The sequence below is a fragment of the Zingiber officinale genome, chromosome 6A (genome assembly GCF_018446385.1).
Source record: "Zingiber officinale cultivar Zhangliang chromosome 6A, Zo_v1.1, whole genome shotgun sequence".
In the NCBI taxonomy this organism is placed as follows: domain Eukaryota; kingdom Viridiplantae; phylum Streptophyta; class Magnoliopsida; order Zingiberales; family Zingiberaceae; genus Zingiber; species Zingiber officinale.
Genome location: NC_055997.1, coordinates 111,267,524 through 111,281,108, shown reverse-complemented (window position 1 = coordinate 111,281,108; position 13,585 = coordinate 111,267,524). Strand labels below are relative to the sequence as shown.

At 37.1% G+C, this 13,585-nt stretch overlaps 1 non-coding gene across 1 annotated transcript; it reads left to right on the top strand.

Annotated features, from left to right (window-relative positions):
• The first annotated feature begins 1,593 nt into the window (after positions 1-1,593).
• On the top strand, positions 1,594-1,676 carry TRNAL-UAA. The gene has a single exon. It is a non-coding gene; the product is annotated as a tRNA-Leu (tRNA).
• The last annotated feature ends 11,909 nt before the right edge of the window (positions 1,677-13,585 follow it).

Below are 13,585 nucleotides of genomic sequence, written 5' to 3'. Positions count from 1 at the left end.
GAGTGTTTGGGAGACAACTGAATGCTCTTACCATTGCATCATATTTTTGGGATAAAAAAATAAATATAAAAATAAAAATAAAGAAACGTGACAATGTGACCCCTTTAGAGCATAAATCTTAATTTTTAGCTTAATTATGTGGAATTATCAGTTTTTTATACATGAAAAAATTCGATGTAAATTATAATTGAATTAAAATGTTTAGAAATAAAAACAATTATTTGTTGACAATATTAAAGTAGGGATGGAGAAGAGGATAATTTTTTTAAATATAGTTCAAGATAAATTTCTTTAATTTTTTCAAAAAAAATGATAATTGTATAATTCTAAGCGGTCTTCCTACATACCAATCTCAAAGGTCAAATAGATTTACATGGAGAAAAAGAAAACATTAGAGCTACAAGGTCCTCTCAATGCTTTTGTACATGATTAATGTAACTTTAGAGACTGATGTGTAAAATAACTAAAGGTCAGAAAACATCTCATCTTTTGAAGTAAAAAGGTGATTATACTTACTTAGGAGCTTCTCTCAGTCAGTCTCATGATTGCAAAAAATGATTCGCTCACTTTCAACATGTCCCAGATAATATAAAGGGAGATAAATAAAAAAAAAAACATCTCATGTATATATACTCGCTACACACCTAAAGCATCAAGCACTCATTAACTCTTCATCAAATCATAATGTGGCAAAAGCAAACATGAATCTATGGAGGCTTCTTTCTTTGACGATCATTCAATCGAGAGTTTGATATGGCAAAACTTGTTTAGAGATCCGATCAAATTAGGATAGGGAACCAAATGCCCAAACCACAATCTCTTTACAATAGAAAACATGATGTCCTTCAAATAATAGATTAAAGGACGACACTTAACTCTTATAAGCTCTCATAATTATAGAAGGCAAAGTAAATCATCTACACAAGATAACTTCAATTCTTTTGAGCAATTTGCTCGTTCTTGTAACTTGTTAAGTTAATTTATAGATCATTTTGAATTAATTTTAGTCGTTTAACAAAAACAGTTGGACTAAATAACATCGAACCTTATTAACTTTACTCATTCAAGGATCTTTGCCAAGAACACCTCACTTTGACATTTCAAAGAAAAATTAATCTCACTTGACATGATATATAGATGAGTATAGTCTCGTCTAAGCTCTATCATCATATCTTCTAGAGAATTATACCATTCTTGGATCTTGAATTTTAATAAACTCTTTTATTGATTTTATTGTGGTAATCAAATTGAGTCAATGGATAATCCAATAATTGCTAAAAGGACCTAATATAGGTTGATAAGAGTCACTCAAGAACATTAATTAACATTGAGTCAAAGATAATGAATAATCAAATTAGGCTAACTTGTAATCCACTAGTCACTTTGAGAAGGCAAAATTGGCTTGCCCAACTCAATTAAAATAGCCTACCTAATTGAACAGTAGGAGTCAATTACATTTAGCCAAATGAATTAATCCATTAAACCATATAGAGTTTAGCAATTTAATTTAATTTGTTTAATGTAGAAGGGCAAAATATTCTCGATTATAGAAACTATTACTAAGTCTTATATTTTAATTTTATAATCACAGTTGCTGGTTTGCCCGAGTGGTTAAGGGGGAAGACTTAAGATCTTCTGCATTCTAATGCGCATGGGTTCGAACCCCATAGCCAGCATTTCAAAATTTTTAGAATTAAAATAAATGCCAGTAATTTTAATTAAAATTATGTTTCCTTTATATATTATTATTATTATTATTATTATTATTATTATCTAACCAAATTACGCCATACAATAACCTAAATCTTAAAATTATTCGATCTAATTTAAAAAGTCTACTAAAAAATAGTTAGCCAATTTACATAAGTTACTTGATTACACTTAACAACTCCATTAATTAAAACTAATTAATTTTCGAACCCCATAGCCAGCATTTCATAATTTTTAGAATTAAAATAAATGCCAGTAATTTTAATTAAAATTATGTTTCCTTTATATATTATTATTATTATTATTATTATTATTATTATTATCTAACCAAATTACAATAACTTAAATCTTAAAATTATTCGATCTAATTTAAAAAGTCTACTAAAAAATAGTTAGCCAATTTACATAAGTTACTTGATTACACTTAACAACTCCATTAATTAAAACTAATTAATTTTAGTCGATGTCATTAAAAAAAGTTCGACTAGACTATATTGATACAAACTAAATAGAAATTATTAATTTATATGTTAATGAGCTTCGACATTATGTTGTCATTACCATAGTAGAATAAATAATTATAGAGGAATGTATAACCCAATTTTTATGGATGATGTATATTTTAAAATATTATCAATTAGAATACAAAAGTCTCAAGTGATAATAAAAGTTTAATCAACTTAACAAAAAAATCCAATATATCATTGTACTCATGTGGCTAAAGTTGATATTATACTCAACTATGTTGAGTCCAAATCAAACCTAACAGATATCTTCATTAAATTCTTATCGAAATTTAAGTTCAGTACACTTAGAAAACAGTTAGGAATATACATAACAGCAGGTTATTTTATAAATTACCTATCTTTAAGTCTTTAATTTCTATTTTAAAAATATGTTTTCAAAATTTTTGTTTGTAAAATTAATATGTTCTTAACTTTAAACTCTATCTCTCCAAAATCAATGTTTTCAAATTGAGATATAGACTTAGACTAAGTTTTTCCTTAGAAAGCATGTACTTATTGTATTGGTGCAAGTAGATCGATAAGAGAGGGGTGAATTATCCTGAAAAATAAAAATGAATCTTTTTTGATCTTTCAAATCAGATTAATAGCACAATTATAATAAGTTAATTGAACAACTAAAAATAAAATAGACAGAAGAATTACTTAGTTACAATTTAGATGGTTGATAATCCAAGACAAATTAAAGTACTATAAAATCTTCTTCGTTGAAGAAGGAGAAGCCTCTTACACTCGTTAAATACTCAGAAAATATGATAGTAAATGAATATAAGAGTTGTTGAATATTTCTTAACGCAAAAGATTTTTTTATAGTCTCTAGAAAACTCTATCCAAAGATGGAATACACCTTCAATTGGGTTCAAGACGCTTTCAATTAGAGAAATCTTATCACCGAAGATAAGACTTTATCTTCAGTTAACGGTCACTGGAAGACGCCTTCTATAGGTTGCAAGGCGCCTTCAATACTATTCATCAAAGGCGCGTTCCAAACCATGGAAGGCGCCTTCCATGAGGCAGATCAACTCCTTAGCTTATCTCTTCGCGTGGGTGATGCTCTGGCCAACCGGAGTTGAGTTCACCCGAACCCAACTCCAAACTTCTCCTTGAGCAGACTTTCTTCCCGGCTTCTCGCCCCTCGAGCGTCATTCACGTCCTTCTCATCTACCAGTGTACTCTTCCGCAGTACCTCGTCCCTTGGATATACCGAGCCTGTCGACTTCCTTCCCGTGTCACCCTTCTCACCAGCCGCGTATTCCGCTCGACTTCTTGTATTCCTAAACTCCTACACACTTAGACACAAGGATCAAATACATAGGACCTAACTTAACTCGGTTAACCATATCAAAAACTACCAAGGGATTCTTATAATCTTTCTCTTTTTGATGTACATCAATCCAAGTTAAAGTTAGAGTTAAATAAAATATAATAACATGATTATATAAAGTAAATTGCAATTATAAAAAAATTGAAAAACAATGAAGTTAAGTACAAGGATAAAAATTCTAAATTTTCAAAATATTATGTCTAACTCACCCTTAATTTGTACCTATTTCTACCTTTTGATCACATCAAAAAAATGAGAAAAATAAAATAAATAGTTAAAAAAAAATTACAATAATTTTCTAGGGGTACATTATAAGAATTACTAGTTGGTTAATATTTTTCAGAAATAATTGTCAAAAATATTCTATTATTACTAATTAATCTTCTATTTTGACAAAAATAATTTCAAAATTACTTTACGATTTCAAAAAATCTTAAAACTTTTTGTTAAATAATCTATATTAGTAGAAAAATTTTTATAGTAAAAAATTTGTTTATCGAACAAAATTAATTTATCTTATCAAAACAACTGAATTTTTGAAGATAAATTTTAAAAATATATTTTTCTGCTCTAAAAATTCTATTAATTTTCTTGGAAATGGAAAACATATTGTATAATACTAAAAAAAAATTAAAGTTCCTAAATTTCTATTTTTCTCATTTTTTAATATTAAAAATTATTTTTTTAGAAAATAATTTGTAATAATTCAAATAAAATTCAAAAATATCGAAATTATTTATTATGATAGAAAATATCATGTTTTATGATATAAAAATAAAATTTTTAAAAATAAGTGTACAAAATATTTTAAATTTTTAAAATATCATTTTTATTAATAAATTTATAGAAAATAATTTAACGAAAAAAATTAAATTTTTTTTTAGATCAAATCATCAAATAGCGTAGTAAAATTTCCAACTATAAATATGAAAAGTAGGAATTTAAATAATTAGTTTAAATAATGTGAAAAATAAAACACATTAAATTTTAAAGCATGTATAAAATTAGCTTAAATTATATTAAGCATGATTTAAGAATCTAATATAAATTATTTCCTATGGGATTAATCAATAATTTTAGTGGAACAAAATTTATACGAATTTTTTAATTTGACCCCTATAGTTCCTGCTTTACCACTTGAGTCATTTATAATTTCTAAAATTTAAATTTCGTAAATCTTTTGGAGTTAAACACCCATAGTTATTTTTCAATGATTCAATTTGTTCTTTTAATTTATTATTTTTAAATTTAATTTTATCAAACAATTCTAATAGACATGCATTAACTATTTTTCCTTTCAAATCAACATTTTCCTTTTTGTTTTAAATTTATTATTATTAAATTTTAGCTTACATAAGGATTTTGACATTAATGTTATTCCAGAATAAAGTTGATCAAGAGGTAGAAGACATACCTCACTTACCATATCATGTTCGTGTAGGTGCAGCGGAGGTCGGCAAGAGGGGGGTGAATTGCCTGAAAAAATAAAGTATACCCTCCTCGTCTTTCAACTCAAAAAGATAGCAATAATTAAAAATTAAACTTAACAGAAATAAAGAAAAAGAACTCATCAATTTACTTGGTTACAACCAAGACGGTTGTTAATCCAAGATAGAAAAAAATGCTCTGAAAAGATCTCCTTCTCTGAAGACAGAGAAGCCTTCTACACAATGGAAAGCTCAGACAAGTTGTTAGGAATGACTACAGAGTTGAAAGAATAATTGATTGTTAATTCCTAGGTCCAGGGGTCCTTTTATAGCCCCTGGAAAGTCTATCCCGAAGGTCCAAGGAGCCTCCAACAGAAGTCCAAGGCGCCTCCAAGTGAGTGATCGGATAAAACTCTATCCGAATACAAACGGTTAGTTTGACCTGGTTGAAGGCGCGTTCAACAAGGACTAAAGGCGCCTTCAAGCTGGCAGCTTTTCCAGCTTGCTTCTTTGCTTCGACTTCCGAAGTTCCGTTCTTTTGGGTGATTCCTCCGAAATAGGGCTCACTCGAACCCAATTTTCGGCCTTCTTCTCGAGCAGTCTTCCGTCCCGACTTTACGTCCCTCAACGCCGTGCATGTTCTTCTCGCCCACCGGTGTACTCTTCCGCAGCTCTCTCGTCCTTCGGACGCACCGAGCCCTTCAGCTCCCTTCCCGTACTATCCTTCTCGCTAGCTGCGTCTTCCGCTCAACTTCCTGCGCTCCTAAGCTCCTGCACACTCAGACATAGGGATCAAACACAAAGCAAGACCTAACCAACTTGGTTGATCACATCAAAATAACCACGGGGTCCAGCAATTTCTCCCTTTTTTATGTGCATCAACCCAAGTTCAAGTTAGGGTAAAAGTAAACAAATAGTAATTTTAAAGAAAATTACTAAATTAACATGTTAAGCATAAATTTGCAATAAATAAAATTGTAACTATTTAATTAAGAGTTTAAACAGAAATTTTTAAAAAATATTTTTAAAACTCAGAGTTTTGAAAATAAATAAAAAAAATTCAAAATTCTCTCCCCCTAAACTTGTACCTTTCTCTCCCCCTTTGATCACAGTAAAAACGGGGTAAGAATATGATATTTAAAAAAATATTAAGCAAATTTTTAAGTTAGAAAAATTTCTGACGAGATGAATTTTTCCAAAAATTTCTAAGTAAAAATGAATTTTTAGAGTTTTTCAGAAAAAAATTCCTAAGTAAACTGAATTTTTAGAATTTTTCAAAATAATTTCTAAGTAAAAATAAATTTTTAGAATTTTCTAAAAATGTTTGAAAAAACTTTCAAAGTATTATTTAATTCTAGTTTAATGTTTTTTCAGAAAGTTAATTAAACATTTTATTTCAATATTTCAGCTTCTAGGTCGTAGCGAGGCATTAGGTCTTCTTGGTTATTGGAGCAACAACCACTTCCTTAGACAAAGCTTCATAAAGAAATTTTAACGTTTAATTTTTCTTCTGAAAGCCTTAAAAAATTAATTTAGCACAGATTTTGGAACCCAATAGAGGTTCCTTTCTTCTGAATTAATCAGAAAGTTAGGGGATATATGATTTTTGAGAATTTTCCTAAGTTGACCTTGATGATGTTTAACATACTAGTTTAATTTTTCATAAATTTTAAGTTTTGATTCCTTAAAAACATTTGTCTTTAAACATGCATCAGATTTTAATTTTTCAATTTTTAATTTTAAGTTATCATTTTCTGATTTCAATTTATCTAAGATTCTATTTAAGTCTGCATTCTCTTTTTATAATTTAAATAAATCTTTAGAAAGAGACTTGATAAATTGAAACGACTAAGTAGAGGTTAGATTACGCATCTGACTTACCTGACTTGGTGATGCTCCCCATTCACTGTAGCTTTCTTTCTCTAATGTTCCTTCCCCTTCATCTATGCTCATCTTTGAGCTTGACTCTTCTTCCAGCTGATGGTTAGCCATTAGCGCTAACCCCGAGAAGGTTTCGACGTCTGATTCGAAAGAAGACAAATCTGACCAAGTGGCCTTCAGGTTCTTCTGTTTAGAGGAAGATTATCGCTTTCCCTTTACTCTTCCCTTTTTCTTCAATGTTGGGCAGTCATCTTTGATGTGCCCTTCTTCATTGCAGTTGTAGCAACAAACCATTCTTTTCTTTTGCTCATGCCTCTTTGTCTGCGATCTAAATTTATTAGAATTACAAAACTTATTGAAATGCTTTACCAGTAGTGCCGCTTCTGATTGGTCGATCGAGGCTTCGGAGTCAGAATCGTTTGTTCTTGACTTTAAGGCAATGTTCTGACTTGTTTTCTCCACTTCATTGGGCTCTGCAATCCGAGATTCGTGAAGTTCAACAGTTGAAAATAAATTTTCTAAAGTACTTACCTCGAAGTCCTTAGAGATGTAGTATGCATTTACTAAGGACGCTCATTCTGGAGTTCTGGGGAAGGCGTTGAACGCATACCCGATCGAGTCTCGGTTCGTTACTCCTTCTCCAAGGTTGCTTAGTTGAGTTATTAGCTCCTTAATCCTTGCTTGGAGTTGTGCTACCTTCTCGCCTTGGTTCATCCGGATGTTCGTAAGTTGAGTCCGGAGGATATCGCGTCTTGCAAGCTTCGCTTTTGATGTACCTTCATGAAGCTTCAGGAATTTTTTTCCATAGGTCTTTCGCGGAGTCGTAGCATCCGATCCGACTTACCTCTTGTGGTGGCAGCACGCTAAGCAGGTGGAACTCTGCCTTTCTGTTGGCGACAAACTCGGTTTGCTCCTTCTTGCTCAACTGATGCTCTTCTTTATCTTTCGGAACTTCAAAATCATATTTCATAGTTAGTAAAATATCGAAGTCGGCTTTAAAAAATACCTCTATCCGGCGTTTTCACGTCGCGAAGTCTCCGTCGAACTTCGGGGGATGAATGCTTGTTCCGACCATCTTCTTGATCTTCGTGCTTCAGTCGACGATTAGTCCTTCTGAGGCAGTCTGGCTCTGATACTAATTGTAGGTGCAACGGAGGCGGGCAAGAGGGGCTAAATTGTCTGAAAAAATAAAGTATACCCTCCTCGTCTTTCAACTCATAAAGATAGCAATAATTACAAATTAAACTTAACAGAAATAAAAAAAAGAACTCAGCAAGTTACTTGGTTACAACCAAGACGGTTGTTAATCCAAGGCAGAAGAAAAGCGCTCTGAAAAGATCTCCTTCTCTGAAAACAGAGAAGCCTTCTACACAATGGAAAGCTCAGACAAGTTGCTAGGAATGACTACAGAGTTGAAAGAACAATTAATTATTAATTCCTAGGTCCAGGGGTCCTTTTATAGCCCCTGGAAAGTCTATCCCGAAAGTCCAAGGCACTTCCAACAGAGGTCCAAGGCGCCTCCAAGTGAGTGGTCGGATAGAACTCTATCTGAATGCAAATGGTTAGTTTAACCTGGTTGAAGGTGCTTTCAACAAGGACTGAAGGCGCCTTCAAGCTGGAGGCGCCTCCAATGCCTGATGGAGGTGCTGGCAGCTTTTCCAGCTTGCTTCTTTGCTTCGACTTTCGAAGTTCCGTTCTTTTGGGTGATTCCGGCCAACCAAAATAGGGCTCACTCGAACCCAATTTCCGGCCTTCTCCTTAAGCAGTCTTCCGTCTCGGCTTTACGTCCCTCGAACGCCGCGCACATTCTTCTCGCCCACCGGTGTACTCTTCCGCAGCTCTCTCGTCCTTCGGACACACCGAGCCCGTCAGCTCCCTATTGGATCGAAAGCACTAGAGGGGAGGGGGGGGGTGAATAGCACTCGTGGCTATTTCGTTCGATTCGTAAAACTCGAGTGTTAAAGTAGCGGAAATAAAAAGAACAACACACAAAGACACATATTATTTACTTGGTTCGGAGTCTGTGGCGACTCTTATTCCAAGGCCCACGATCGTTGATCGCTTTCGATAGGCAACAACTATAATATCGTAAATAACTTTGAAGTACAATATTAAAACTGGAATACAAATTATACCGACGATGAAAATCACTATCTTGAAGCTTAGAGTCATCGGGGTCTTGCCGTAGCTCAGCCGGATCGTCTTGTTAGCAGCACACAGGAGAAAGAGCTCTAGAGGATTGATTGTTCAACTGCTGCCTCAACAACCCCTTTTATACACTGCTGAAGCCGCCTCCAAGCACGTCCGAGGCGCCTCCAGGCTGCCTGTAAAATACCGAAAAATGGCGAATAATGATAAGGGAATTTTTCGAAATTTTTAGAAATTTTTCAGGAATTTTTCGGAGCTCGTAGGGACGAATTTACGGGGATGAAAATAGGGTCCGGGAAAGCCTGTTTAGGCTACCTATTTAAGCGAGGAAAAGTTGTATTTCTTTTTCTTTTTATTTTATTTTCTTTTATTCTTTTTCCCCATTTCTTTTTCCCCCGAATTCCCTAATCAACTCGCGAGCCTTCCTTCTTTCCCCGTGAATTTTGTGCTGTGCCAAAACTGCTCCGAGGCAGTTCCTTTCTCTCCTCCTCATCCATGCCAAGCTGCGCGCTGATCACCGGCCACAGGAATCCAGCGCCGTCGCCGTGCCCTAGCGCCCCACCGACGACCTCTTCCTCTCCTCTGGCCGATGCGACGCCACTGCCCTTCTTTTCCTGCCCTAGCCGGCCGATCGCCGCCTTGTTCCTTGCTTGAGCAGCCAACTATCGCCGGGGATTCTCCTCACAATGTCGTGCCCTAGAGCTGATGCCACCACCGCCGTCTTCACAGCAGCCGAGAGCCTCGTGTCTCTGCCCTATAGCGCCGTCGCTTCCTCTCTACCCTCTTCCGATCCGGAGGGTTTCCTTCGTGCCGGCACAGAGCCACCACAGCGAACTTTGGGCCGATTGCTACAGCCAACAACCACCACTTCTCTGGATTTACTTCGATTCGTGCCCTGGCACTGTTGCCGATTTCATTTCTTTCCTCTGGTTGCCGGTGGTTTGGGAGGTAGGTGCGCTACCTTTGTTGATTCAGTGAATTATTAGTTCATCATGTGGTGATCCTTTTCCAGTTCTAGTTTGGGAAATGAATCGGATCTTGGAGTTCCTTGCTGTTGATTGGGGTTACGGGATTGAAGAGAAGGAGGGAGAGGTTGGATCCAATTGCTTGCTGTTCTGTGAAGGTGATCTTGAATTCCAGCAGCAGTTGACACTCCGGTGATTTCCAGCTGTGGGCTACACTCTGATCACGAGGCGTCAGTGATTATCATCAGATTTGGACGTTGATTCGGGACGGGCACTTCGACATAGATGTTGATTAGCTCAGTCTACATTGGAGGCGGGTACCTCTTGACTTATCTTTTATGATATCGTCATTTGGATATGCATAGTACTTTATAGCTGCAAGCAATGAACATGTTTGTCTTTGGTATGTCACTATTTGATATCCATAGCATGTTAGGTTTGTCGCTTGTTATGTATCCGTACTTATATCTCGTGATTTGTTACCATGAGTATCTTATTGCCATGAGTACTTTATTACCATGAGTACCTTAGTTCCTAGAGTAAGTGACATACTATGCTCTACTGAGGTTAGGACTAGGTTTTGGATTTTATTTCTGGCAAGTGTATCTAGATTATCTGATACCTAGGTTTTTATACCATACCTGACTTGTGTACCTCTATTTGTATATCGTATATGATTCGTGTACTTAGACTCTGATTCTTTGATCTGTGTATATTGTTGGTACATATGTTATGGAAAGAGGATATGTTTAGGATCTAGGTTGTTATACCATAGAGGATCTGTATACCCTAGATTCGTGGATTTGACTCACTGATACTGTGGTACCCGTATTATACATATATGGATATGGTTATGCTGATCAGTTTATGACTATGCTTAGTGTCATGCATCATGATTGCATGCTGCGCGATTGTCGGCTCCACTATAGTTGAGCACATCGCCAGTTACATGTACTGCACACACCACCACTCATGGATTAGTGGTATATCAGACAGGTGTGTGGCGGTTCTGCTGTTTGGCTCCGTTGGTCTGAGGACTCAGCGTGGTAGCCGGCAGACAGTTCCGCTCTGTTTGGCTCCGCTGGCATTTAGTGTAGCAGCGTGGTAGCCGGCAGATGGTGGACTCTGTTTGGCTCCGTTGGTCAGGTGACTCAGCGTGGTAGCCGGCAGAGATGTCCTCCCCGTCATCGTGTACCGGGAGATGAGAGCATTGAGCTCCCCCATTTATGATTTGGGGTCACAGGACAGGAGTACTCCGACAGCATCCCGTCCACTCGGTCACTCATCAGGAGCAGTGACAACAGAGTGCACGGTTGTCACAGCCCTACCCGCTCGGTCTCGCCATTTGTGTGTGAGAGGACTGACTGGCGTCAGGGGTGACCAGGACGCATCATTAGCATCATATGCATTGATTGCCTTTATTTGTTTGTGTTTGCTGCACTTATATGCTGCATTTTGGTGGATGCATTTGTTTGACATGCATACAGGAGACATACTGCGTATCGGTTTGATGACCCTTTAGATCAGGACAGGAGTTCCTGGTGAGTACAGCTTCCTTGGTTACTTATCAGTTTTGTATATTTCCTATATATTATTCGGAAGCTGTATTCCATGTTTATTGCTGTTAGATATATCTTACTACTCATGTCCATTGGTATTCGCTGAGTTGTTGAACTCACCCCCGTTGATACTATCTTTTTCAGGTACCAGGTTGGTTTTGGTGTCGCTTGGAGTATCCTGTCTGCTGGTCCCCACGTCACATCAGAAGACTTATCGGTTTCACGTATGTTTTGTTTGTTTTATGTATCAGTTTGTTTAACTCTGTATTCTGGTTTTATTTTTGGAGTGTTGATGTTGATATGTGGTATTTTGTATTTGTTATTGGTTGTGTAAGCCTAGCCAATTAGCAGTCTTTGTGTTTTGGTTTTGTTCCAGCCGAGTGGGCTGATGATATATATATAACTGCGTGGTTGTGTGTATATATTCCAGCCGCCTGTGGCTGATGTATATTGTGTATGTAGAAAGTTTCAGATTGTCCGCCGTACAGGGGAGGTGCTGCCGAAATTTCTTCGGACAGGGACTCCTCCGGGGCGTGACACTGCCCGAGTCGTACGCGTGGATCAACACAGAACTGGTCGCACTTATCTGCTTTAAGGCGCCTCTAAGCCTCTTCAAGGCGCCTTCAAGCCTTGGCCCAAGGCGCCTCCAGCTTCATCTGAGGCACCTCCAGTATTGCTTCGCAGTCAGCTCCCGCTTTGCACCCGAGGCACCACCAAGCTCTATAGAGGCATCTCGGACACTGTTCATCCGAGGCTTAGCTTGTTCCTTTCGTACATGCATGACACGTTAGTCCCAAAACAACAACATACCCTGCAAGACAAAGTTAGAACAGATATAAATATGATAAATCAAGTAATTGACAGTCATCAGACTATCCGGGTCTGACTTCAGATTTCCAACCGGAAACCTTAGGTCGACTCGACGCCTACTGTTCCCTCTACAGAGAATGCGCCCTCACCTACTCCACTCAAGAGAGTTACCTGATGCCAGTCCGGTCCTCCAGACCGACTGGACTTTCTGCCTAGGGTTACAACCCCCTAGGACCTAGGGTTACCGCCCCCTAGGGTTTTTCTTCACCTAGGGTTACCACCCCCTAGGACCTAGGGTTATCGTACCCTAGGGTTTTCCTCCACCTAGGGTTACCACCCCCTAGGACCTAGGGTTACCGCGCTCTAGGGTTTTCCTCCACGTAGGGTTACCACCCCCTAAGATCTAAGGTTACCCCCCTTAGGATTTTCCTCCACCTAGAGTTGCCACCCCCTAGGACCTAAGGTTACCACCCCTTAGAATTTTTCACCTGCCTAACCACAGTTAGGACTTTCTTGAAACCTCATCCAAGCATGTTAAAAAACAAGTAATCTTAACTTTGAATCTCTTTGTCATTATAAAAACTTGGGTTCGATCGTCGGATGCTTCCCGCACCAACACTCCCTTCCCGTGCCGTCCTTCTCGCTAGCTGCGTCTTCTGCTCGACTTCCTGCGCTCTTAAGCTCCTACACACTCAGACACAGGGATCAAACACAAAGCAGAACCTAACCAACTTGGTTGATCACATCAAAACAACCACGGGGTCCAACAGTTCGAAGTTGGATACTCCCCCTTTTATCATGCTCATCTCAGACAAGCTTTCTTTATATTCAGGTAGGTATTCGGTTATAAGTGTTATTCCGACAATTTCCTTGTTCTCTGATTCTTCTAACAACGACTTGATATTCATCGAGGAGTTGGATTCGGCTTCTTTTGGCTCTAAATAGAATTTCAAAAACTTTTCTCAAAGTTCTTTTACACTCTTGTAGTTGCTGATTTTGTAGAGTTTCTTAACCGGTAGTATGCTTATAAGGTGAAATTCAGTCTTACTGTTTGCCATAAATGCATCACGCTACTTTTTGGTCCAAAGGTGTTCTTCAAGTTCTTCTCCGAACGTGTTCTTTGGTGCTTTGAAATCATATTTCATTATTAATAAAATATAAAATATATCTTAAAGATTACCTCCATTCGTCGCTTCCAAAACGTGAACTCCCCCTTGAATGTTGGTGGGTAGATGTT